The sequence below is a fragment of the Lygodium microphyllum genome, chromosome 9 (assembly GCF_053477565.2).
Source record: "Lygodium microphyllum isolate KBCC chromosome 9, Lygodium_microphyllum_v1.1.10, whole genome shotgun sequence".
In the NCBI taxonomy this organism is placed as follows: domain Eukaryota; kingdom Viridiplantae; phylum Streptophyta; class Polypodiopsida; order Schizaeales; family Lygodiaceae; genus Lygodium; species Lygodium microphyllum.
The window spans coordinates 101012101-101036796 of NC_141143.1; positions in this window are offsets into that span (position 1 = coordinate 101012101).

Here is a 24696-nt window from a genome sequence, read left to right on the forward strand (position 1 = left end):
TCAAATACAAAGAAATAGAAGAACCCTCTATATGGGTCTCAAACCAAACTCAACTAACTAAGGTGGCATACTAACTGAGCCACGAACTAGAGTAGATAAGGATAGCTATCATGTAGCTATTATTCATGGGCGGTGTACCAACCGCATCTGCAACTAACACGTCGGTGACATAAATGCACAACGGTCACCCTGGCGTATCACGAGTGGAGCTCGATATCTCAACACCCATGGGGGTTTTAGGGTTTGTATATATAAAGTTCAAAAAGTTAATGAAAGCTCATTCTTTGGTGTGTGGCTAACAAGAGTCCTCTCTTCTTCTCTTCTTCTCTTCTTCTTGCTAGTATGTACGCTCTTGAGGGAGGGAGTGTGAGAGTGTGAGGGAGTGAGTGAGTGTGTGGAAGTGAGGGATCAAGAGGGTGAAGCTCTTCACCATATCCTCTTCTCTTTTCCTCTCTCTTTCCTTCCCTTCTCTTACCTTGCACGTGGCTATGGAGAATGGAGCTTGGAGATGGAGGAGGCTTGAGGATGCTTGAGCTAGCATCTAGGATTGTGAGGCTACCGACTTGTGTGAGGGAGGAGGAAACTCATTTCGGCATCAAGGTAAGCTCACTACACCTCGAGAGGATCGATGACGTGTCAGCTAGGTGAGAGATAGCCATGAGAGCTTGCTTCGAACACTTGAAGCAATAAGCGGACTCTGTGGGTCTTGGCGGTTGAGCAAAAGCTCCCACATTTTGGTTCCATTGCAAGGACCAACGGATTCAAGCTTGAGCTCTCGCGCGCTGCATATTGAGCATCGAAGTAAGGGATTCATCCCCAAATTGGAGCTTGAGGTAGGTAGGAAATTTGGATTTTTTGATCTTCGAAACAAGTAAGTATTTTGGGTTATTTTGCTAGTTTGATGATTGAAAAGATGGAGAAATCATTTTAGTTTTTTACCTTTGACCATTGTTGCATTTAGAGTAGGATAGGATTAGGAAACCAAATAGGAAAAGCATAGGGTTTGTTGCTGAAAAACAGTGTAAAACATGGCGTAAGTCATGCAAAAATGGAAAAAAAGAGCACTTGGGATGTTAATGTCTGCAAGTGAGTGATTGGGGACATCGAAACCTTACCCGGCAAGGGATTTAAGAGCCAAGGGGACTGGGAAGAGCTCATTTCATGCCTTGACATTGAGAGAGAGTGAGAGTGTGTTTCCAGCATTGATTCGATTTGATCTTGCCATTGAGGAGCTCTCCGCGTGATATTCAGGTACGTCAGGACCTCTCTATTATGTATTTGTTGTGATTTGGAAGGCATCGTGCTCGGTGGTTGTGAGGATCATTAGATTCGATGAAATCATTTCCGACACGGCCATCATCACGCATGGCTCAGCTTGTCTGAGTGTCAGTGATTCTAGGACGAGTCCCATAATCGGCCCTCGTACCACTCGACCAATCGGCCCTCGGACCATCCGGCCGTTTGGCCCACTATACTCGGACACCTTTCACTCGACCCATCTGAGTGAAGCATTCGGACCAACTTGAATTTCGGCCCTCGGCCCTGCCCACTCAGCCCAATCCCACTCGGACAAGTTGACATTCGGCCCGACCGAATTCACAACTCGGCCCTCGGCCCACTTGACTCGGCCCATCTGACTCGGCCAGTCGGCCCTCGGACCCACTCGGCCTACAATCCCATTTGGCCCTCGGCCCATTAAGCCTCGGCCCTCAGTCCTCGGCCCTCTTGACTCAACAAGTATCAACCCCACAACAACCCATACAACTTTGTAGAGCAATTCGAGCAAGTCTGCAAGGCCAACAACGGCCTCACCGACTTGACTCAATGCTCTCAAGCATTCGGGCTTTGCTTAGGCGACAAGGGTAGGACTTGGTAAATGAGTCTAGATGTTGGAGAATAAGTATTTTAACGGCCTCAAGGACCTCTTCATCAAGAGGTTCTCCGAGCCCAGATACTCTGACAATCTGCTAGTGAGATTGATGAATGTCAAGCAAAAGGAGAAAGAGGACATTCGCAACTATGTCACCCACGTAAGGAGCCTCTTCAAGAGAATCCCCGTGGGTGAACGACCTACCGAGAGAGCGGTGTCCATGTATTTATCAGTGGAATACAAAGCGAGGAGTTGTATAAGGCCTTGGCAGGTAGTTCAAGATTGCAGCAAGACTCAATAGCTAGGGTGTTTGAAGAGGCCATTTGAGTGGATGACCAGCTAAAAGAGCGGAGCTCCAGGAGCTCAAATTTAGAAGAAACCAACTCACAAAGTTCGGAGAGAGTGTTCGCCTCTAGCGAATGATTAGGTCTAACAGCCCAGGATAAGGGGAAGGTCTCTGAGACAAACCAAGACTTGACTGAGGTGAAAATGGAGATAGCCAAATTGCAAGATATGTTGAGACAGCCAACGCGCCTACACATACAATGCATGTATTGTGGCAAAAGCCACTTGCCGACTGAGTGTCAAGACCCTAGGTCACGACCTTGCGCTAATTGCGGTAGATTTGGTCATGGTATTGTGCATTGCAGATTACCAAGAAGACTCCCTTACTCACATCCCTACGACCAGCCATACCTAGCAAGCAGACCCCAAAAATTCTTTAGAAGGGCATTCCCATTGGCCCTTCCTACACCTAACGATGTTAAACCGGATGTTCCTAGAATGGACATAAATCCTACAGGTATACCAAGACCGCTTGGTCCCTATGTGACTCATCCAACTGACGCGCTAGCCCACTATGTGGAGGAGCCAAATGAGGAGGAAGAGACCTACGTATACCCATACATCTTGCACGATGACGAGGGCAATGGAGTCCTTATGGACTATTGGCCAGTGCTAGTGATGGTGTTAGGAAGAGGCTGAGGTAGAGGCCTAGGAGGGCAGATGCAAGATCCAATCATATGTTGGACTTGCCATCATCCAGGGCACGTCTCATCACGTTGCCCTGAATGGGAGCAACCAAGTAGAGATAAGGCAGACCTAAGATGCCCAAAGTGCAGAATCATTCACCTCTTCATTGACTGTCCCAAGAAAAAACCATCCTCAAGTTCAGCCAACGTGCCATCTATCCCATTGGGGCTTTTTGGCATCGAGAATTTCAATGGGGAGGCCACACCTATCCCATTGCATGTCATGACCTGAGCACAGACAAAGCAGGCCGGCATATTGTTGCCAGGTCTGAGCAACCTTGATGCAGCCTCGATGGGAAAGAAGATTCATAGATGGAGAAAGAAGAAACCCGAAGCTAAGATCATGCTAAAAACTAAGATTGCCACCACTTTGCCTGCTGGAAAGAAGGTTACTGACGAAAAGGTAGAAACCTTAGCCCCTAAGACAGTCGAAAAGGAAAGTGCTAGGGTAGTAAGGAATGGGTAAGAGAGGCCCAAGAGCACCTAAAAGATGTGGAGCCCATCCTAGAGGACAAGATCGAAGATCTGTCTAGCATAAGCACACTAGTCTCACCCCCTCGACGAAAAGCAAGAGATGCAACTGCACCGCAAGAAGTACCTCTTAGACAAAGCCTCGATGCTACAGGCCAGCAAATCAGTCATAGCCATTGGCCAAGAAAATCTGGAATAGGAGAAAGACAAGCAGTCAATGACCTCCTTACCACACTGGTGACCACCCCTGTGATGCTGAGCCTGGGAGACCTGCTTAGATCGCATTCCACCCTATGGCAAGACCTGAAGCAGTGGGTTGAAGGATCATGAGAGCAAGGTGCCATAGACCTACATGATCATGATGCAAAGACACAAATACCAAGCTTGACGCTACACTTTATGCCTAATTCCTTGCACGTTAATGCTTTCTGGGAAGACACCGAGATGCATGCGGTCCTGCCTGTCTTAGCCCTAGGCGACACAACTCGAAAAGGGATTGTAGACACATGAGCGAGGATTAGTGTATTGAGCCACACAGTTTCAGACGTGGGGAAACCCACCTATGGAGACCGCCAGGTTCAATGTTACACTAGCAAATGATTTGAAAGTGAAACCATTCGGGGTACTTAAAAACTGGCCGGTGAAGATCGCAGGTGTCCAGTTCTCAGTCGACTTTATAGTCATGAAGGGAGTGGACTACGACATCCTTTTAGGCTGACCCTGGATGCGTAATGCCAGAGTCATCGAGGATTGGGGTAACGACTTAATCTTCCTGGGCAATAGGATGGAAGCTATGAGGGTAGAGATGGACACGTGGAAAACCTCACTAGTCAACTTGAATGCTATCTCCGAGATGCTTAAGGGTAACACTTAGGTCAAGATGCCCTATGGGCCCTTGACCAAGTATATCCCATGCCTGAAGGATGAGTGAGACCGGATGCATGTCCTTGCTATGATCGACATGCCATTCTCAGATCATGAGGCATACAAACAAGCCATCTAGATAGTTGGCAGGACAGCAGACACACCTTCCACACCAATGTGTATGATGGCAGGAACCCTTTGTGGGTGACCTAAGCTTGTCACATTCCAAGTGCCAATTAACAAGAAGGAACTCCAAGAGATTTTGGAGTATTTGACTGGCACGCTAGCTGGCAATCTAGTAGCAAAATTCAAGCCACTCCAAGATCTGCTAGATGGACCTAGGTGGCAATGGACCAAGGTGCATGACTTAAACCTCATGTACAATTGGGCCCTTGTCTCTGACCAAAGGCAAGAGTTGTGCCAAAACCTAGCGGACGACGAGCAGTCAGATGAAGATGATTCCATGGACGAGTACAAAGACTTTCCTTCAGCAAGATGAAAGTAAGGGCGAAATAGACACAATGGAATACGACACTGAAGGGTGAGAAATAGAACAGATACGAGCGGACTCCATGCCACAGAAAAAGAGTGCCTTTAGGATGAAACGAGGGGTCATGGGCATGGAATGTGACCATGCATGGTTGGAACACACAGGAGCCATAGATTTTGAACAAGCAGGCCTAACCCAACTAAGTACGACACCAGTGCTTAAAACAGAGCCACCCTCTGAATTGCGACTACCAGGAAAAGCAAAAACTGTGAGTTTGATTCCAAGTCGGAAGTGAGCTCAGATAGCGACCCGGAGAAACCCTAGACCATCCAAGACCAGACGCACTAAGAGGGACCTACCCATCCACCTCAGGCATAGATAGTTGAAGGAAGATAGGGCGAAATATGTTGAGATGACAAGCTCAACACATGTGGACATGGATGATGGACCGCCTAGTTAGATGGGTCCACACGTCTACACTTAGCACGTCGGTGGTCATTATGACTCTCACATGGCCACTGACTCATTACTTATTATATTCAGGTTGTTACACCTATTTACAGCTGGCATAGTTATAGCGCCAGTCGACTAGTGTAGTCGGTTATACATTGTTTGACTTAGTAGGCCACTTTCCTTTTATGTTGTATCTTATCTATACTTTGTGTACATTGTAAAGTGTGGAAGAAGAAGAAGAAATCAGCAAGAAAACGTTTTGGCCTCCATCTCTCTTCTTGTCTCTTGAGTGAGCTTCTCCTTGTGCATTCTGTGTGTGTTCGGCGTAGCATCTTGAGCAACCCCCTCCACCACGCGATTCTTGACATGGTATCAGAGCTGCACCACTGAGAGAGGCTGATTTCGAAGGTTGAAGCAAAGGAGAAGAAGCAAGGTTCGAGCAAGCAAGCTATGGGTAAGAATCTCTCCCATTCTTCCACTCCTTCTCTTGGATAGTGCCTGTGGAGGCACCGGAAGCAGGGTAGAGCAAAAATCTCAGATTGCAGTGAGATTTGGTGTGCGCGAAGAGCGCTGTGTATTCTGCAGATCGGCCCTTTAGGGCTCTCCCGCAGTTATTTTGGGCATTTGAGGCCGTTTCAGAGCCCGTTTTAGAGCCGCAAGTTGCGGACAGCAGTTTCAGGGTACGCTGTGACTTCAGCTATATCGACCGACAGTGGGTGCGCAGGTTACAGATTTCAGATCTGTAAGATTAAAGGTGTTTACCAGTGAGTAAACAAGAGGTTTATCTGCAAACAGGTTGCAGATTGCATGTATTGTTGAGCAGACAGTGAAAAAGGCTGTCTAGTGTATTGCTTTGCACTACAGGTCGAGGATTGCAGAAGATTTGCTTGCTGTTTCGTATTATTCTTGTGATAATGGCAGAGAATAGTGGAAGCCCCATCATTGAGAAGCTCGACAAGAACAATTACCCTTCATGGAAGTTCTGTGTCACGAACTTTCTTATTGGAAAAGGCCTCTACGAGTTCGTTTCAGGTGAAGAAAAGGAGCCGGAGGTGAGTGATCCTCCAACTGCAGAAGAGATAAAGGCACGGAAGGAATGGAATGCAAAGGATAAAAAGGTTATGTATTGGTTGTCTGCAGTAATTGACAATAATATGCTGGGACACATTAGAAATGCAGAGAATGCATATGCAGCTTGGACCATACTTGAAAGTATGTTTTCTGTAAATACAAAGGCACGGAAGATTCAACTCAAGCAAGAGTTGAATACATTAAAGAAAGGGAAGATGTCTATAAATGAGTATGCACTGAAGGTAAGAAGCATTGCGGATGCATTGGCAGCGATTGATGCAATGCCCGATGATGATGATTTGGTGTCGTCTACCTTGGGTGGACTTAACAATGAAAAGGCTTGGAAGTCTTTTGTAACTTCCGTATATGTCAGAAAGCCATTTCCAGATTTCGATGAGTTGGTCTCCCTTATGATCACTGAAGAGATCAACATGCAGAGTGAGACATCTGAAAGAAGCGGTGAACACGTCCAAGCTTTCTACTCCAGTTCAGGAAGGGGACGTGGTAGGTTCTCTTCAAGAGGCCGTGGTACAGGACGTGGTAGTGACAACCAGCAAAACAGATTGAATCAGCAATTTAGCGATATGCAGGTTTCAGGAGGTCGTGGTAACTTTAGAGGCAGGGGGAGCTTTAGAGGAAGAGGTGGATGGCAGAATAGAGGTTCTAACAACTCTGGTATTGTGTGCCACTACTGTGGAAAAATAGGTCATATTGCAGCCCAATGTTATGCCAAGAAAGATGATATTTGGAGTGGTAAGTTGCAGCAAGGAAACTATGCATCGTCTTCACGACAGAATGAAGACAAAAATGAACGTCTGTTTGTTATGCAGCATATGCTGAATGCTGTTACAGGAAAGGGAACACATAAAGATGTTTGGTATGTCGATTCAGGTGCATCCAATCATATGACCAGCCATGCAGAATGGTTTGGAGAGATGCAGGATTTGCAGAATGCAGGTTATGTGCAGACGGGTGATGACTCATGCCACCCAATTTCACACATTGGAAAAGTTCCCTTGTCCTTGCATGATGGTAAGACAAAGAGTCTTTCAGATGTATTACATGTGCCATCTATTACAAAGAATTTGGTGTCAGTTGGTCAAATGGTAGAGCAAGGGCTGCAAGTCAGATTTAATGCAAAGGGCTGCTTTGTAGAAGATTTTAATGACAAGTGTAGGTTGGTAGCAAAGGGAAGTAGAGTTGGACGTATGTTCACTCTAGATGCTGGAATTCCTACTATGGATGCTGCTATGTATGCCAAAGGAAAAGGTGTTGTTGCAGACATTGAAATTTGGCACAAACGCATTGGACATGCAAATGTACAAAGGCTGAAACTAATGCAGTCCAAAGGGTTGGTTACAGGTTTGCCTTCATTTAGAGTTGCAGAATTTCAAAAGGTATGTGAAGCATGTCAGTTTGGTAAGCAGTCAAGGCAACCCTTTTCACATGATAGAGATGTAAGCAGAAATATTCTTGATGTTGTACATACAGACATTTGGGGGCCTACACAAAATGTATCTCTTGGAGGCAGTTCATACTTTGTCACATTCATTGATGATTGTTCTAGAAAGCTGTGGGTATATTTTATGAAGGAAAAGAGTGAAGCGTTTGAGCACTTTAGAACTTTCAAGGCTGCAGTTGAAAGAGAAATAGGCTTGAAAGTAAAGTGCCTGAGGTCAGATGGAGGGGGAGAGTACCTCTCAAATGAGTTCAGTGATTTTCTGAAGACTCATGGGATAAAGAGACAGTTCACATGCAGGTATACCCCACAGCAAAATGGGGTTGCAGAAAGGAAAAACAGGCATATTGCAGAAGTTGCACGCGCCTTGATGGCTGAAAAGAATATGCCTAAGCATTTTTGGTCTGAGGCTGTTCATACTGCTGTTTATATTATGAACAGAACTCCCACAGCTGCAGTTCATGGTATGACCCCCGAAGAATGTTTTACAGGTAAGAAGCCTGATGTTTCACACTTGAAAGTATTTGGCTGCATTGCATATGTTCATGTGCCAGATGAATTGCGGAAGAAACTGGATCCAAAGGCTGAAAAGTGTATCTTTATTGGATACTCTTTAGAGCAGAAAGGGTATCGTTGTTACAACCCTGTCACATGTAAGTTCAGAGTGAGCAGGGATGTCATCTTTGATGAAATGAGCAGTTGGTATGCATCTAGTGGTGATGCATTGGATGTTGATGATGATCATGACACTCATGTGCAGGCTGAAAGGCAAGAATCACGGACTGTTAGTGGACCAAATACATCATCTGGTAGTCCTTGGTCTGGGAGACTAAGGAGTACCTCTACATCTTCAGGTGCATCTAGTAGCACTACAGGTAAAGACAAAGGAAAGAATAAAGTGTCAGAAGGCATTGATGCAGTTCTTGATGGAGACTCCAGTGGCTCAGAGAGCTTAGATGATGAGCTTGGCATTCCTTCAGTGAGGACTCCAGGTGTGCAGAGAGCACGTGCTGATGCAAAGACTCCATTGAGTGATCCAAGGGTACGCAGGTCTAGTAGGGTGAGATACCCTGTTAAAAGATTTGGTTTTGAAGGTTATGCAGCTCACCATTATGCTTATATGGTGAAACTAGTTGATGATATTGAGCCTACATGTTTTGAGGAGGCTGTTGGTCATGCTCATTGGGATGCAGCAATGGATGAGGAGATGGCTGCATTAGAGGCTAATAAGACTTGGGATCTAGTATCATTGCCGAAGGGAAAGAAAGCTATTGGATGCAAGTGGGTTTATAAGATTAAGCACAATGCAGATGGTTCTATTAGCAGGTACAAAGCTAGGCTGGTTGCAAAAGGCTATGCCCAGACATATGGCATAGATTATGATGAAACCTTCAGTCCAGTTGCTAGGATGGCAACTGTCAGATGTGTGATTGCTTTGGCAGCAGCCAAAGGTTGGAGGTTGCAGCAAATGGATGTAAAGAATGCCTTCTTGCATGGTGATTTGCAGGAAGAAGTGTATATGGATCAGCCTGCAGGTTATGAAGATTTAGAGCATCCCACGTATGTGTGCAGATTGAAGAAGGCACTCTATGGGCTCAAGCAAGCACCTAGAGCATGGTCTGACAAGATTAGAGAGTATCTTGTCAATATTGGTTTTTATGTTTCTGATGCTGATCACTCACTTTATGTGAGAAAAGGAGATGCAGGTTTGGTCATCATAGTCATCTATGTGGATGACTTGATTATTACAGGTGATAGTGATAGCGGGATTGCTGAAGTCAAGGGTTGTTTGAAGATGAAGTTTGAGATGAAAGATCTAGGTGAGCTAAGGTACTTCCTTGGCATTGAGGTGGTCAAATGTGATGATGGTATATGGCTGTCCCAAAGATAGTATGGCTTGGATATGTTGTCCAAGTATGGTATGACTGCATGCAAACCACTTTCAGTCCCGTTGGAGCAGAATGTAAAGCTGAGTGCTGATGTTGGGGATGAGATAGAAGACCCTACTATGTTCAGGAGGATAGTGGGGAGTTTGATCTACATGACCATTACAAGGCCAGACTTGAGCTATGCTGTTGGTCTTGTGAGTCAGTTTATGCAAGTACCTAGAAAGCCACATTTGGATGCAGTGAGACGCATATTGAGATATGTGAAGTCCACATTACATTATGGGATTTTCTATGAGGCAGGTACAGATATACATGTGTTTGGATACACAGATGCAGATTGGGCTGGTAGTATGTCTGATAGAAGATCTACCAGCGGATACATGTTCTCTCTTGGTAGTGCAGCAGTTGCATGGAGCAGCAAAAAGCAATCTACAGTTGCTTTGTCGAGTACAGAGGCTGAGTATAGAGGTGCTGCTGTTGCAACATGTGAGGTAGTATGGCTGCAAAAGTTACTGGCTGATTTGGATGTGCAGGTGGAAGGTCCAGTTGTCATTTATTGTGACAACATGAGCAGTATATAGTTGGCTAGGAACCCTGTGTTCCATGCCAGGACAAAACATATTGAGGTACACTACCACTTTGTGAGAGAGAAGGTACTAGCAGGTGAGATTGACTTGGTGTATGTCAGCACACAGGATCAGATAGCTGACATCTTCACGAAGGCATTGGGTACAGAGAAGCTTCAAAAGTTTCGAAGCTTACTTGGAGTTGCAGAGATGCACTTGAGCTTGAGGGGGAGTGTTGAGATGACAAGCTCAACACATGTGGACATGGATGATGGACCGCCTAGTTAGATGGGTCCACACGTCTACACTTAGCACGTCGGTGGTCATTATGACTCTCACATGGCCACTGACTCATTACTTATTATATTCAGGTTGTTACACCTATTTACAGCTGGCATAGTTATAGCGCCAGTCGACTAGTGTAGTCGGTTATGCATTGTTTGACTTAGTAGGCCACTTTCCTTTTATGTTGTATCTTATCTATACTTTGTGTACATTGTAAAGTGTGGAAGAAGAAGAAGAAATCAGCAAGAAAACGTTTTGGCCTCCATCTCTCTTCTTGTCTCTTGAGTGAGCTTCTCCTTGTGCATTCTGTGTGTGTTCGGCGCAGCATCTTGAGCAACCCCCTCCACCACGCGATTCTTGACAAAATAGCCTAGGGACACACAAACGGAGGAGCAAAGAAAGCCACAAGATCTCCGAGAAGATTTATGAAGTTCAAGAAGGATGATAGGGTAGTAATCCTATTGGGTGCCAAATGCCAAGGGGAAATAAGTGAACCCATCGAGGGACCTAGCCAAGGTCAAGGAGGTGAACCTAGCACAAGAAGGGGAGGCATCCCGACCGATCTTAATTGCTGATGAATTGACTGAGGAAGAGGAGACAAGTCTTTTTGCTCTCTTACGAGAGTATGTAGACATGTTTGCTTGGTTCCTCGAGGAGCTTAAGGGGGTGGATCCGAGTGTAGTGACCCATAACATACCCATGACACCATATACAACACCGTTCAAGTAGCCACCATACCTGATGAATCCAAAACACACTCATGTAATCAAAGAAGAGATTGACAAGCTGATGAAAGCAGGTTTCATTTACGAAATCGAGCACACAGACTGGGTGTCACCCGTAGTCATAGTGATGAAGAAGAACGGAAAGATTAGAGTGTGTGTCAATTACAAGAAGGTTAACGTTGCCAGTAAGAGAGACAATTACCCATTTCCGTACACTAAGCACATGCTCAGAAGAGTGGCAGGCAAAGAGGCCTACAGCTTCTTGGACGACTTCTCTGGATACAATCAAGTGACTGCCTTCACCACCGAATGGGGTGTCTTTGCTTACATAGTCATGCCCTTCTAGTTGACTAATGCCCAAGCCACCTTTCAACGCCTCATGTGCACCATATTTAAAGACATGCTTCGCAAGGAATTGGAGGTCTTCATGGACGACTTGTGTGTTCACTCAACCTGGTGAGAACATTTAGGAAAACTTTGAGTAGTCTTTGAGCGGTGTCACCTATATCGCCTCTCCCTGAACCCCTTAAAGCACCAGTTCTGGGTGAAACATGGGTGCATCCTAGGGATCATGGTGTCGAAGAATGGCATTGCCACAGACTTCTCAAACGTCAGGGTTATTGTTGATCTTTTGCTCCCAATCAACTATAAGGGAGTTCAATGCTTCCTAGGCCATATGGGGTACTATCGATGGTTTGTGCTGAATTATTCATTGATTGCCAGACCTTTGTACAAGCTATTGATCATTTTTTAAGGGATTGAAGCATGTCAACGAGCGTACAAGGAATTGAAAAAGGCTCTGACTACTGCACCGATCTTGTAAGCCCCAGATTGGACCATCACCTTCCATGTACATATTGATACTTCAAAATTCACTGTGGGGGTAGTAGTGTGCCAACCTGGCAAACACAACCTCAACTATCAAGTGAGATTTGCTAGTAGACAACTCACTGAGACCAAAATGAACTACTTGATGATGACTGAGAGAGAAGGCTTAGCCATGGTATTTACTGTAAAAAAGTTTTGGCATTATCTTTTGGCTATGCCTTTTATTTTCTTTGTGGACCATCAAGCCTTGCTGTATCTAATGAACAGACCTTGCACTATAGGACGCATACCTCGATGGCTCCTTCTACTTTTAGAATTTGACTTCTTCGTGGTGGTACGGAAGGGAAAGCAACACTACATGGCTGACCACATGTCATGCATTCCCACAGGAGAGGCCACTGGATAAGGCATTGCCAATGAATTGCCAGATGCCCATCTGTTCAACCTTTCTAGTGAAAGAGATTTATTAAAGGCTGATCAAACACCATACTGGGCAGATGACATTGTCCACATACTGGAGCACAAACTGCCTGAGCGGCCAATAGAAAAGGCCCCCGACTTAGGTGACTCATCCTCAAAATCCAACCCTATCAGTTGATAGAAGGCCAACTATATAGGTTAGGGCAAGATGGGTTACTACATAGATGCATATGTGAGCATGAGATGCACAATGTGCTCACAGAGGCGCATAGCGGAATTGCTAGAGGACACTTTAGCACAGACACAATAACCCGCAAGAAGGTGCTGCAGTGTCAACTGTGGTGGCCCACGCTTTTTTGCAATGCAGTGCGATTCGTTAAGCATTGTGATGAGTGTCAATGGACAAAGGTACCGATTCACAAGGATCAAATGGAGTTAACCCCAATCATTACACAAAAAGTGGGGAATCGACTTCATAGGACCCATTAGTCTTGTGGCACAGTATTCGCATGCCAAATATATCATTGTGGCCACGGACTACCTAACAAAATGGGCGGAAGTGAGAGCGACACGAAAAAATGACACTAGAACGAGTGCCAAGTTTTTATGGGAATAGGTGATCTCATGGTTCGACTGCCCCATCGAACTAGTCAATGACCAAGGCACACACTTCATCAATGAAGTGATAGCACATCTTCTATCCACCTTTCTTATCATCCATCAAAAATCCTCTCCATACTACCCTCAGGCAAATGGACAGGCAGAATCCACAAATAAGATCCTTGTAAATGTCTTGACCAAAGTGTTCTCTACTTCCCACAACGACTAGGATAACAAGCTGATGGTAGCCTTGTGGGCTTACCGTACAGCTTATAATCGGCCAGACCCTGTTTAGGTTAACCTATGGGACTGAGGCAATTCTACCAGTAGAGTTCTTCGTCCCTAGCCTGAAAATAGCACTTCAAGAATGGTGGGAAGGGAAGAAGGCATGGATGCAACGCTTGGTAGAGCTTGAACGCCTCTCAGAAACACACCTTTTGGCCACTCATGCGCTCATATGCGAGAAGACACGACACAAGAGCTGGTTTGACAAGCATGTCAAACAATGTGACTTTGAATAGGGTGACTTAGTGCTCCTGTACTCAGTCAAAGGACACAAGCAAAAAATGAAGTTTAGAGGTCTTGGGCCTTTTAAGGTTCGTGCAATCAGTCGAACCGAAAACGTTGAGCTCGAGACTCTAGACGATGAAGCCATCGGCTTCTTTAATGGCAGTTGCGTTAAGAAGTACTACCTCACATGCATCCACTGCATGAACCACCAATGTTGGAACCCCCTTTCATGGTACGAGTTGCCACAATTACAAAAATTGATGATGAGGACGAGGAAGCCATGGAACTTGCATACCTCCACATCACGGTCACTGCCAAGCAAACATGCGCTTTCAATGCCTTGATCGACGAGGGAGTAGACTTCAATGTCTTAACTCATGATCATTGGACCCAACTTGGTAAACCATTGCTACAGCCCACTAATGTCCAATTAAATCCATATGGGGGCCGCTCATACGCACTCCTCGGCGGACCGCTATTGCTATCGAGTCTAAGATTGTACCAATGATCTTTTACATGTTGCCGAACACTAAGAATGCAGGCATAGAGTCGCTGCTAGGGCGAACGTTCAGGAAGAAAACTCACTACAATGTCGATTATGAGTTGCAGCGCATTCACCTTGCCATAGGCAACATTTGTATTGATACAACCTTCAGCAAGGGCTACGTAATCTCGTTAAAGTCCGCAAGGCCACTGGTAGAAATTCTCACAGCCAAGTCTACGAAGGGGATAGGGCTCAGCCACCATGCACCAAGTCTCCTGGGTTGCCGCTCACAGCACCAAAAGCTAAGGCCCAACAACCCTAGAGGCCTAAACAACCGTGATTGCCGCTTAGGAGTAGATGCCCACATCTTCGTAGCTCAAGAAACTCTAAGCCCAGGAGACCGAGACGTAGTTACAGAGATCAAAGCATGATCAAGCCAAGATGGGTTCCTAAATCCCTCTTGCACGCGCAAGGATACTATGAGGGGAATGCTTGCCTATGGATCCCTAAGGTCAGAGCGGCCCACGGCATCACTCAAACTCCACCCTCTTGTTTAATAACCCCAAGCCCCATGAAACCTTGGAACCAGAAGCCGCAACATTTCCCAAGCCTGCCTCCTACCAGTTCACCCATGCATGAGCTCCAAAGAGTTGAGCAAGGCTATCGACCCAAACCCCAAACAACGTCACCCCCTTCAAACCCTACTAATGATGATAAGACTTGCCAAACCCAATCCGAGTGTAGCATCCCATCTGTAGCAGCCATTACTCTGACGCTTATCCACAAGACTCAAACACTACATCATGGGCAACTACCACCATTTGTCGCCACGCTTACTAGCCCCATCAAACCCTAGCCACCTGCAGGCCTTAAACCATCTTACGAGTAGAAATCATTCTTAAATCTAGCCGCAGACCTAGTCGAAGACACAGGGGATGACATTATTGCTTGTCTTAGACGCTTGGATGCCACATTCATGTCACTAACTCTAAGTTATGACCGCTTGGATTTGGACCTACTGCAAGAGCCCTTAGCACGACGAAAGTTCTCACGATGCCTTGTTCCTGGGAAACAATCGAACATGTCAAAACACCCCACTCAGCTGTGCCGAGTTGCTACATGCTAAGATATCAAGAGACCAAGCCATCAAACAACGCCTCATTACATCTTATGATAAGCGTGTGACTTCCTCCACCACTAACAAAGAAGTCGAGGAGTTGAAAGCATTAGCTGATACCGCCTCCCCATTTTTACGAAACTGCTACACTCTGCGATTGCAGTGGGAACTCGAAGGATGCCAAATCATGACCAACTCTAAGCAGCGTCTCGCAAGACATCGGAGTACGACCCAACCTACATCTCACCCACCTCATATAGAGTGTTAACCACTCTTTGTGGCTAGCCCATGGAAGAGCATGTCAAGGGACACCCATATCTTGATCGCCTCTTGACCAAGGAGGAGCTCCACATTGCTAACCGCATCAATTCTGACGATTTCCTAACTGATGTCCTCACTTACATCACACACGTAAGTACCTGACCCTTCGATCTGGACCCCAAGGCTCAGTTGCAATACAACCCAGAATTCTACGCTTGGCTCATGCACAAGTAAGCCATATACCTGAACACACAAGCAACAAAACTTATCCTAAGATTGTCCTCTCCATATATATAGCTACACATGAATAATAAAATAAGTAATTGAAATGCATAATTATGTAATTATAGGGTCTAGAGATAGGCCATATTTTTCCTTATTGGATGTGTTTAGTCGATAATATAACTTCATTTCCAAGGAGAATTGTTGTGATAAAATTTCTTATGAACTTGAACACAATGCAAGTATATTCAATAAAGTCAACACATAGCCAATGTATTAAGAGTTAAACCCTTAAACTTAAGCACCCAATTAGTTTATTAATATTTGGACACTATCTATATTATCAAAATATTGAGTATAATGATAAACTTACCAATTTGAGACCATAAGTTATGTCGATGTTTTATATATGACGACAAACTCCATTTATTAAATCTTATATAGTACCTTGGGTAATTTAGTATACGTATACCCTCTATATCATGTGCGTTCAAGGCCTATTTATAAATATCCTTATATGTGAAATTTCCCTTAATAAAACATAACCCTTTTCTATTCTATTTGTAAGTAACCCCTTTATATAGGACCCTTCTATGTAAAAAATGTGTAAAAATGGTATTTAAAAATTCCCTTATGTTGAACCTACGTGATACATACATATATTTATGATGGACCTCTTTGGGTATAGCACACACATACACACATGCACACACACACAGATACTCTATGTGTGTGTGTGTGTGTGTGTGTGTGTGTGTGTGTGATGTCTCTTCTTTGTGCTACCTAGAAATATAGTTCCCCAACAAGAGCTAAATATTTATACATCTAGACTACGTATGTGTACCAAGTTTAAGATGCATCCATTGTCATGTCTTGCCAGAAAAGAGGGGAATTCCTAGAACCTAAAGGAAATGAAGCTACCAAGATATAGTCTCATGAGCTTTGTAATGATACATTTTGCACAAAGCTTAATTTACCATAAGGGATTAATAGAGTGGTACAAAAGAAAGCATTGTTTGAAGGTTTTACAAAAATAAAGATGTAAAAAGTATTAGATGGTTTAATGTTTCACAAACTAACACAACATTATGCATGGAGTGTGCCATTAATTGTGTGTGAAGTACATTATTATTTTTAGCTTTTGTGAGTAAAAGAAAGCAATCGTTATCACATGGTTGCTTCCCTTTGCTCAAAAAATGGAGAGTGACCAAGGCATAGCCTTGTGAGCTTTGCAATGATGCCAACTTCTGCACGAAGTGTAGTTACTAGGTCTGTCGTTGGCAATGTGGGCTAGACGAGCTTAGATAGTAAAGTACTAAGTGAGTGGTTGCACATGTGTGTTTGTGTTAAAATATAGACATTCAGTATTTCAAGTTAGTCCAGTAGTCCATAAGATGAATATCTAATATATGGATAAGGTTAAATGGTAAGCTTTTGCATGTGACTAGATGACATGTAGTGCTGGGCAAGACTAAAGAGAAGGGAAAAATGTTGAAGAAAAGCATAAGTAATTTATATATTTAATTTGTATAGAGAAAAGGGAAGATAAAGTAATTTATATATTTAACTACCTTGTTTAGATCACATCACAACCCATCATTGAATTAAATTAATATTTATGTGGTAACTAATGGATAATTTATCGAATAGAAAGATGCCCTATGCTTAACTAGTAGAGATATGCATATTAATTGATTTATTTTGTATGTTATGTGTATGGATATTAGCATATATATATTTATAAGCTTATAAGTGTGTAAGAGGAGCATAGACAAGTTGTGAGTGAGTGTATCATGCATATGTATTGACAAACTATTATGAGGACTATCATAGTGGGGTGTGTGCGCATGTGTATGTTGGTAATTCATGTTATCTAAATGTGTGATTTGTTGCTATGTTAACATTTACGTGGATGTCAAATAATTATTCATAGTACGTATGCACAACTTAGTTGGCCCATGCAACCATATGAAGTGTACACAACTTACTTGACCTCATACAAGATGATTCTACTCCTAATCAAGTCAAGGGTGCCACTATAACCAAAGATGTTTACCATGCCATGGATGATAATTATTCAAGTCCAAGCTTTCAAATGCAAGTAAGGGTGATTATATTTTGGGATAAGCCCTCCTTAAATATTCTTAAGACCTTAACTAACAAGGGATACAAGCCTCTTCCCAACATTGACTAACAAGGCCTAAGATATGCAAAAAGATACATGATTCTAAAGCCCTTCAAAGTCAATCAATATTAGAGCCTTTTTTGGATCATGAAAAGCACTCCACTTTGAACTTCTCCCATGTACACTTGTGATATTTAATTTAAAATGAACCCAAGCTACTGAAAATGGATAATACCTTTTGAGAAAGATTCTACATTGCCTCAAAAGAGCCCAGTGTCCAAGACCACATCACTTGGAACATAGGCTATTGTTGTGCTAAAGGGTAAAATGAGGCCTAGATTTTTCCTTAGAATATTATTGGGCGCTCCGGGCCTAGATTTCCCAGCACTTTTTGCAATGGTGTTCTCTTGACACTTTGAACTGGGATTCAAAGCATGTTTCATGTGGCAAGCAGGTTCATGGGAGGTTGATATAAGAAACATAATCTAAACTTCAAAATCTTTCGCAACTCACATTCACATATGTATGTGTGTGTGTACACTCTATATGTAGTATGAATGAATAACACACACACACACACACACACACACACACATTTTTTAAATTTCTCCTCTTGTTTTTTATATGCTCTCTCTCTCTCTCTATGTATGTATGTGTGCATATATATATACATATGTATTTTTGTGTTTAATACATGTCTCTATTTGTATAGTCTCACAAACATGTATCCTCCCTCTCTATCTCTCTCTCTCTCTCTCTCATCATTTTAATCTCTTCTTGTTTCTTTTTCTTTCTCCTATCTCTCATCTTTATTCTCATATGTGTGCTTTTTGATTATGCATATGCGTATATGTGTATGCACATGTGTGTATGCGTTGCATGTATATGTATATATTTATATGTGGATACATGTATCCCTGGGTAATTTACAATATGCACACCCTCTATATCACGTACGTTCAAGGCCTATTTATAAATATCCTTATTTGTGAATTTTTCCTTACTAAAACATAACCCTTTTCTATTTGATCTATAAGTAACCCCTTTATATAGGACCCTTATGTATATGTGAAAATGCTATTTTAAAAATCCCTTATGTTGAACCCACGTGATACACACATATATTTATGACTAAACTCTCCGAGCATGTGTCTACATATGTGGGGTGTGTGCATGTTTCTAAGTGCATATTTTAAAGTGTGTATTCATTCTCTCTCCACTACTATTTCTCTCTCGATTTCTTCTCAATCAAATATATGTTTAGATGTGATGGACCAAAAAACGGGCCGGCACTGGCTCATGCACTAGCCGGGCCTCGTCACTACGCACAAGACAACCCCTCGGCCTCGTGGCCAGGAGCGTCTATCAAAATCTTTGCCTTCCTAAACATTGCGTTTGTAATACGTTGTAGTCCAACTGATCCTAACCCAATATTACTCCTCAGAGGGAGTCCCTTTCACATAGCCAAAAGGCTCGAATCACATACACATGGGGTTCCTCCTACAGCTAAATGCCGTCAACCCTCTGCGACTCTCCTACACCTTGGGGATTGGCCCCTCAGTGCGTCGCTCAACAAATAGACACATCGCACAAAAGTCGCTCAAGGTACCAAATAAGCGTGTCCAGGAATGTACCATTGTCCTTACTTCTCTTCCCCTTTAGGACCCGCGTCTACCTACAGCATGGGTACCTCACTGCCTCTCATCGTAGGTCATGTTCTAATAAACCAATTGCAATGCATGTCGAGGAGCTGGTCACTGATATTTTTTAAATTCTTTTCATGCTCTATGCATTTGGTGGATGCCTAGTGCTCAAACATTTAGCAAAACAGTATTGTGTACAAGTGCAAAAACATTCTTTTAATGGTTTCCAACTACCATTCGTGCTTCGTTGCCTAGGCCTAGCACCGAGGTGATCCTTGTGCTACTAAGCTCTTAATTTTAATTATCATCCGTCCTAAATGCTATGCATAAAAATAAAAAACTTTTCTATCATCTCACATGGCATTTAGACATATTTCAACTTCTCTACCCTTTCCCGTTTAAATATTGCGTCGTTGCATAGATTTATGAGGCATTTTACCATCATTTTATGTGAAAAAAAATGGAAAAAGACACACTAGAACAAGAAGCTGGGGTTGAACTGAGGCAAATACTCATGCTTCAGTTCCCACAAACATTGCTCTTATTTATCCTTATTTTTCGAAATCCAAAATATATTTTTTCCCTATTTTTAAAGGTTTTTCCACCCTTTTCTTGTATTTTCCCTTATTTTCTGCATTATTTAATTACTGAAAATTCAAAACAGGTTATGGGCTGTGGCCCTTAGTTCCTTCTTGCAGAAAAATGAAAGTTTAGTTGATGTTCCTATTTACTTTCCCATTTTTATGCCAAAAAACCATCATTTTCCCTTGTTTTTTCATATTTTACGTGTTTCAATGTATTATTTTGAACCGCAAGATGCATATTTTCCTGATTTTTTGATTATGACCAGCAAGAACTCATGGAAAATAGCAATATACACAATTTTTAGCCCACATGAACAACATTTCATCAATCAAAAGCCATAAAATCTCAAATTTCCTTTGAAATTTTTGAATTACCGCTTATTTGCGTGTTTCGGGTTTCATGTCCATGGCTGCAAATCTGAAAATCAGCAGCACTTCATGTCCAGCACAATCACCAATCACCATTTCCAGCCCGTGGAGCAATCTGATCCATGTCGGACAAGCCTCCATCATTCTTTCTTCTTCCTTCTTCTTCCCACATGAACTTGCCTTTAGAAGAGAGAGAGGGAGGAGAGAGAAAGACTGAAATCAGAGATCTTCAAAGAGAGTATCATTTGACGGGCGAAGGGCGGCGAAATGACCAGCATACAGAGGGAAATGAGGGCCAATGATCTGCCTGATAGGTTGTATGCAACCTCCATGCCATGATGAAGGAGGAGGAGGCGCATTTTTCGGGCGCATCCTGGAACCTCCTCTCTCCACGTTTTTTTTCATCTCTTGCACCAAACTTTTCATGTGACATTTAAATTTCTTGGGCTCCCAAAGGTCATGCCCACTTTGGCCAAACTTTGGTCCACCTTTTCAAATCTTGCCCACTTTCTTGGCCATTTCCCTGTCCGGACTCCGAATTGAGCTCTGAAAAATCCTGGGCGTCCGGCTTAGCATCCCGCATTGGCCAGTAGCTCGTATCAACCCGCACGACTGTCTGAAAAATTATGAAAAATCAACAAGTGTCACTCGGGCGCCTTTAAAGCACTTTGACGCTTCAAATCGTCCTAGATCGAGCCGCCGCCTTTGACATTGAATATTTTTTCCTTGATATTCATGATTTTTAGCTATTTTTAAGCACTTCCCGTCACCTAAATTCTGCTCTCATTGGCGACCACGGGATAGGGCGACTCAGCCCGTTGAATCCACGAACATATCTGCACATAAACAACCAAAGAAGCATCAAACTGATACAAAACAATTATATACTAAAACTCAGCACAATGCTCCCCCTACCCTTGGACAGAACCAAGGCATGACATCCACAAGGAGTAGGCCTAGCATCATCTAATAGAAGATCTGAAGTGAGTCACTAACCAGCTGCTCCAACACAGCCAAACTAAAAAAAACCTATCAAAGAGGTTGCCCTAAATGGTAGTCTGAACTACTTACTAACTAAAGACAACACCACTAGGAGCTTCTGTAAGGCGAGGACTCCTATAGCCTGATCAAAGAGTATTTTCTTTCACTACATATCTTCTTTTAGGGTTTTTATTTTATCCATCATACTTGGGCATGTAAAAAGGAGGGAGCTGAGCGTAGAGACCCAAGGAGAACAGGGCATCGGTCTCAGGACCTGTCTCGGCACCCAAGAACCTACCAAGCCCTCGCAAGGTGACACTTAATCCTTTTCTAACGCTCACTTTTATTTTCGCTCCAACCTTTCTTGTTTTGTCAAATTTTTTTTCCCGCAAGAAGCCACCCCTAGGAAGACAAGGTATCGGCCTCGGGTCTGATTCGTCCCCAGGAACCTACCAGGCCTTCGCAAGGCAATGAGCAACTGCCTATTCATTTCCATTTCTTTTCTTTTCTTTGATAGGGGTTAGAACCCCTTTTTACACACCTTCGTATTTATATTCATCTTTTAGGATATTCAGGGTTTCTTGGCATCATCATTATTATCTTCTGGCAGGCTTCTCTAACTACCTCACTACTAACAAGAACTCCTAGAACGGCTGCCTAGCAGGCTAGCAGAACAGGGCCACTAGGACTTCCTTCTAAAACAGGCCTTTCGATGTCGAACAATGTCTTTACAAGAGGCAATGACTACTCCGACCTCCCTCAAACATACTGAGCCTGAACCTGTGACTTCATGCCTTGGTTGCCGGTCCCCAACAAAAATATATCCCCTCGACAAGTACAAAGACACATATAACAGAAAAGAAAGGTACTCGTAAAGGAGAGATATCACCTGGATTGGCCACAAGAAGCTTCCATCGCAGCAAAAGGCTCCTCCAGGCTCCACCAAATTCCATGAACCACGAAACCTATCCAGCACAACACTTAAAACAAAAACCCAATTAAACGCACCCGCACTAGACAGGGAAATGGCCCTCTTGGCCTAATGAAACAAAACATGACTTTGCTACAAAACTGAAGCGGCCCTCTTGGCCTAATGAAATCAAACAATACTATGCATAACATCCTCTTGGAAACAACTATGATAGATATCAAAGCATACCATTCCCAGGGGAACAAAGGCTCATAGCCCTAAACTAGGTGCATTAGATTATGACCTATCCCTCCTGCGTATATCGCAAGAGGTGTTCGCATCACATGTCGTCTAACTAGTCTGTGGGTCCAAGATAATAAAGGCAGATGAGTCTCACTTACCCTCTGCATCACCCAGATCAACCATCGTCTGCCAAAGAGAGCATGTTCAGAAAGCATACCCCACAAACGACCAGGTCCTGTCTCACCATCAATAGATATATCGGGACAAGGGCCACAATTAAAGAAGAGGTCTTCTTCATACGCGAAATTAGCCAATGAATCGGCAAACTGATTCCAATTCCGTGGAATCAGCTGAAAAGACACTCTATCAAATTCATCTAGCAGGGCTATGGCAGTATGATGGTGTGAGAAATGCGGGATCTAGAGCATGGCAAAACCGGAAGCTATGGAGGATGGAAAAAGAAGTGTAGACTCATGATGGAAAGGACACTGTTTGTTACACAAGTGAATTAGGTTCCAAGATTGAGACTTGGACTCATAAACACAATCTTGTGTATGTGGACAATGACATTGACACTTTACTGAAATGAAAAGAGTACTATCATTACATTAAGAAAGGAAGCAAGTACAATGCTTTATAGGAAAGTAGGAAACTGTAGTAGGCACCATTGTGCATATGGGATAAGTTAGCCTGCATATCCTTGACCCTGAGACTCCATACAAAGAGGCTGTTTGAGTGTGATTGTTGATTCTCAACACCCCTCCTCAATCACAACTAGGAAAGGCACAGAGTGTGTAGAGGCTGTAATGAGAACCACCTGCAAAGTGTGGGCATACCGCAAACATGGCAAAACACCAGAGGCTGTCGCAGAAAAAGCTAAGTGTGGGTACCATAAACATGGTGGACATCCAGAGGCTGTAATAGGGGCCTCACAAAGTGTACAGGGACTGTAATGCCAAGTTACATAAGGAGTTTACAAAGCTTATGGCAGGAAGCATTAGGGCAAGGAAAATACAAGGCTATTAAAACAATCTATCAGAATTATGAGAGTACAAGGACTGATGAGTCTTGTCCTTCTGATCCTGGTGGTCTTCATCTTCATCTTCTTCTTCCTTTTCTCCATTTTCTTCTTCTTCTTTGACTGCGACTAGATAGGCCTTTTGGGATCTCTTTCTTGCGTGGCAGAACTTCTCGGTTGTCCGGTCCTTTTGCAGAAGTCATAGAAGAGCTGATCCTTCTTGCCTTTGTACCTGTTGCCAACATATAATGCATGCTCATCTCTAGAGGTACTTGGTTCTTCTTTAGTTTTTAGCTTCTTTTCTTCTTCTAACAATGATGCCTGGATATCAACAAGTTCAGGATTTGGCATGTTGATTAAAGTTGTTGATACATTATTATATTCAGGAGGCAAGCTCTTAAGTAGAACACCGATGCAAACATCTTCATCCATTTTAATGTTTATTCCTGCAAGTTGGGTTAGCAGTCCTTCCATGTAATTGAGATGTGTGGCAAGTGATGTGCTGGACTTCATTTCAAGCCTGAAGAACTCAATCAGGAGACCATACTTTGATGATTTAGATTGTGGACCGAACAGGGTGTCAAGTCTTTTCCATGTATCCAGTGAGGTCTCACAGTTATCCACATGATGGATATAACTGTCGTCTAGCTCCAATTTGATAATGGCCTGAGCTCTGTCATCATTCTTTTGCCAAGTAGTTGCAAGGTCCGCGTCTCAAGGTTTCTTCTCTTTGCCATTTGTGATGGCCTAGAGACCCTTCTTCATCAAGATGAGCTTGATGCGGGTTTGCCAAGTGTGGAACCCGACTCCTTTGAATCGAGCATTTGGAGAGTCTTTTCCCATGTTAGATTTACGGGAACAGTAGCAAATCAACTTCAGACTTATTAGATTTGAGCAACAGAAGAATTGATTGAGAGACACAAGTGTTAAAAAACACTAACTGAGTGTCAATGAATACCAAATCTGCAAAAATCTTTTACTCTTTTAAAATCCAAGTGATCTTCCCCTTCTTGATTTGATGCTGATGCCTTCAGATCTGAGTGACAGTACTTTAATGAACTTCAGAGAGTATTGCTCAGTGATTAAAATCACTGTTGATAACTTCAGTGAGAGAAACAATGAAAAATGTCAAGATTTTGAAGCCTTGGCTATGGTGGAATTAGGGTTTTCTGAGACAGGGGCCTGGTTTTTTGTTGATTGCAGGAGC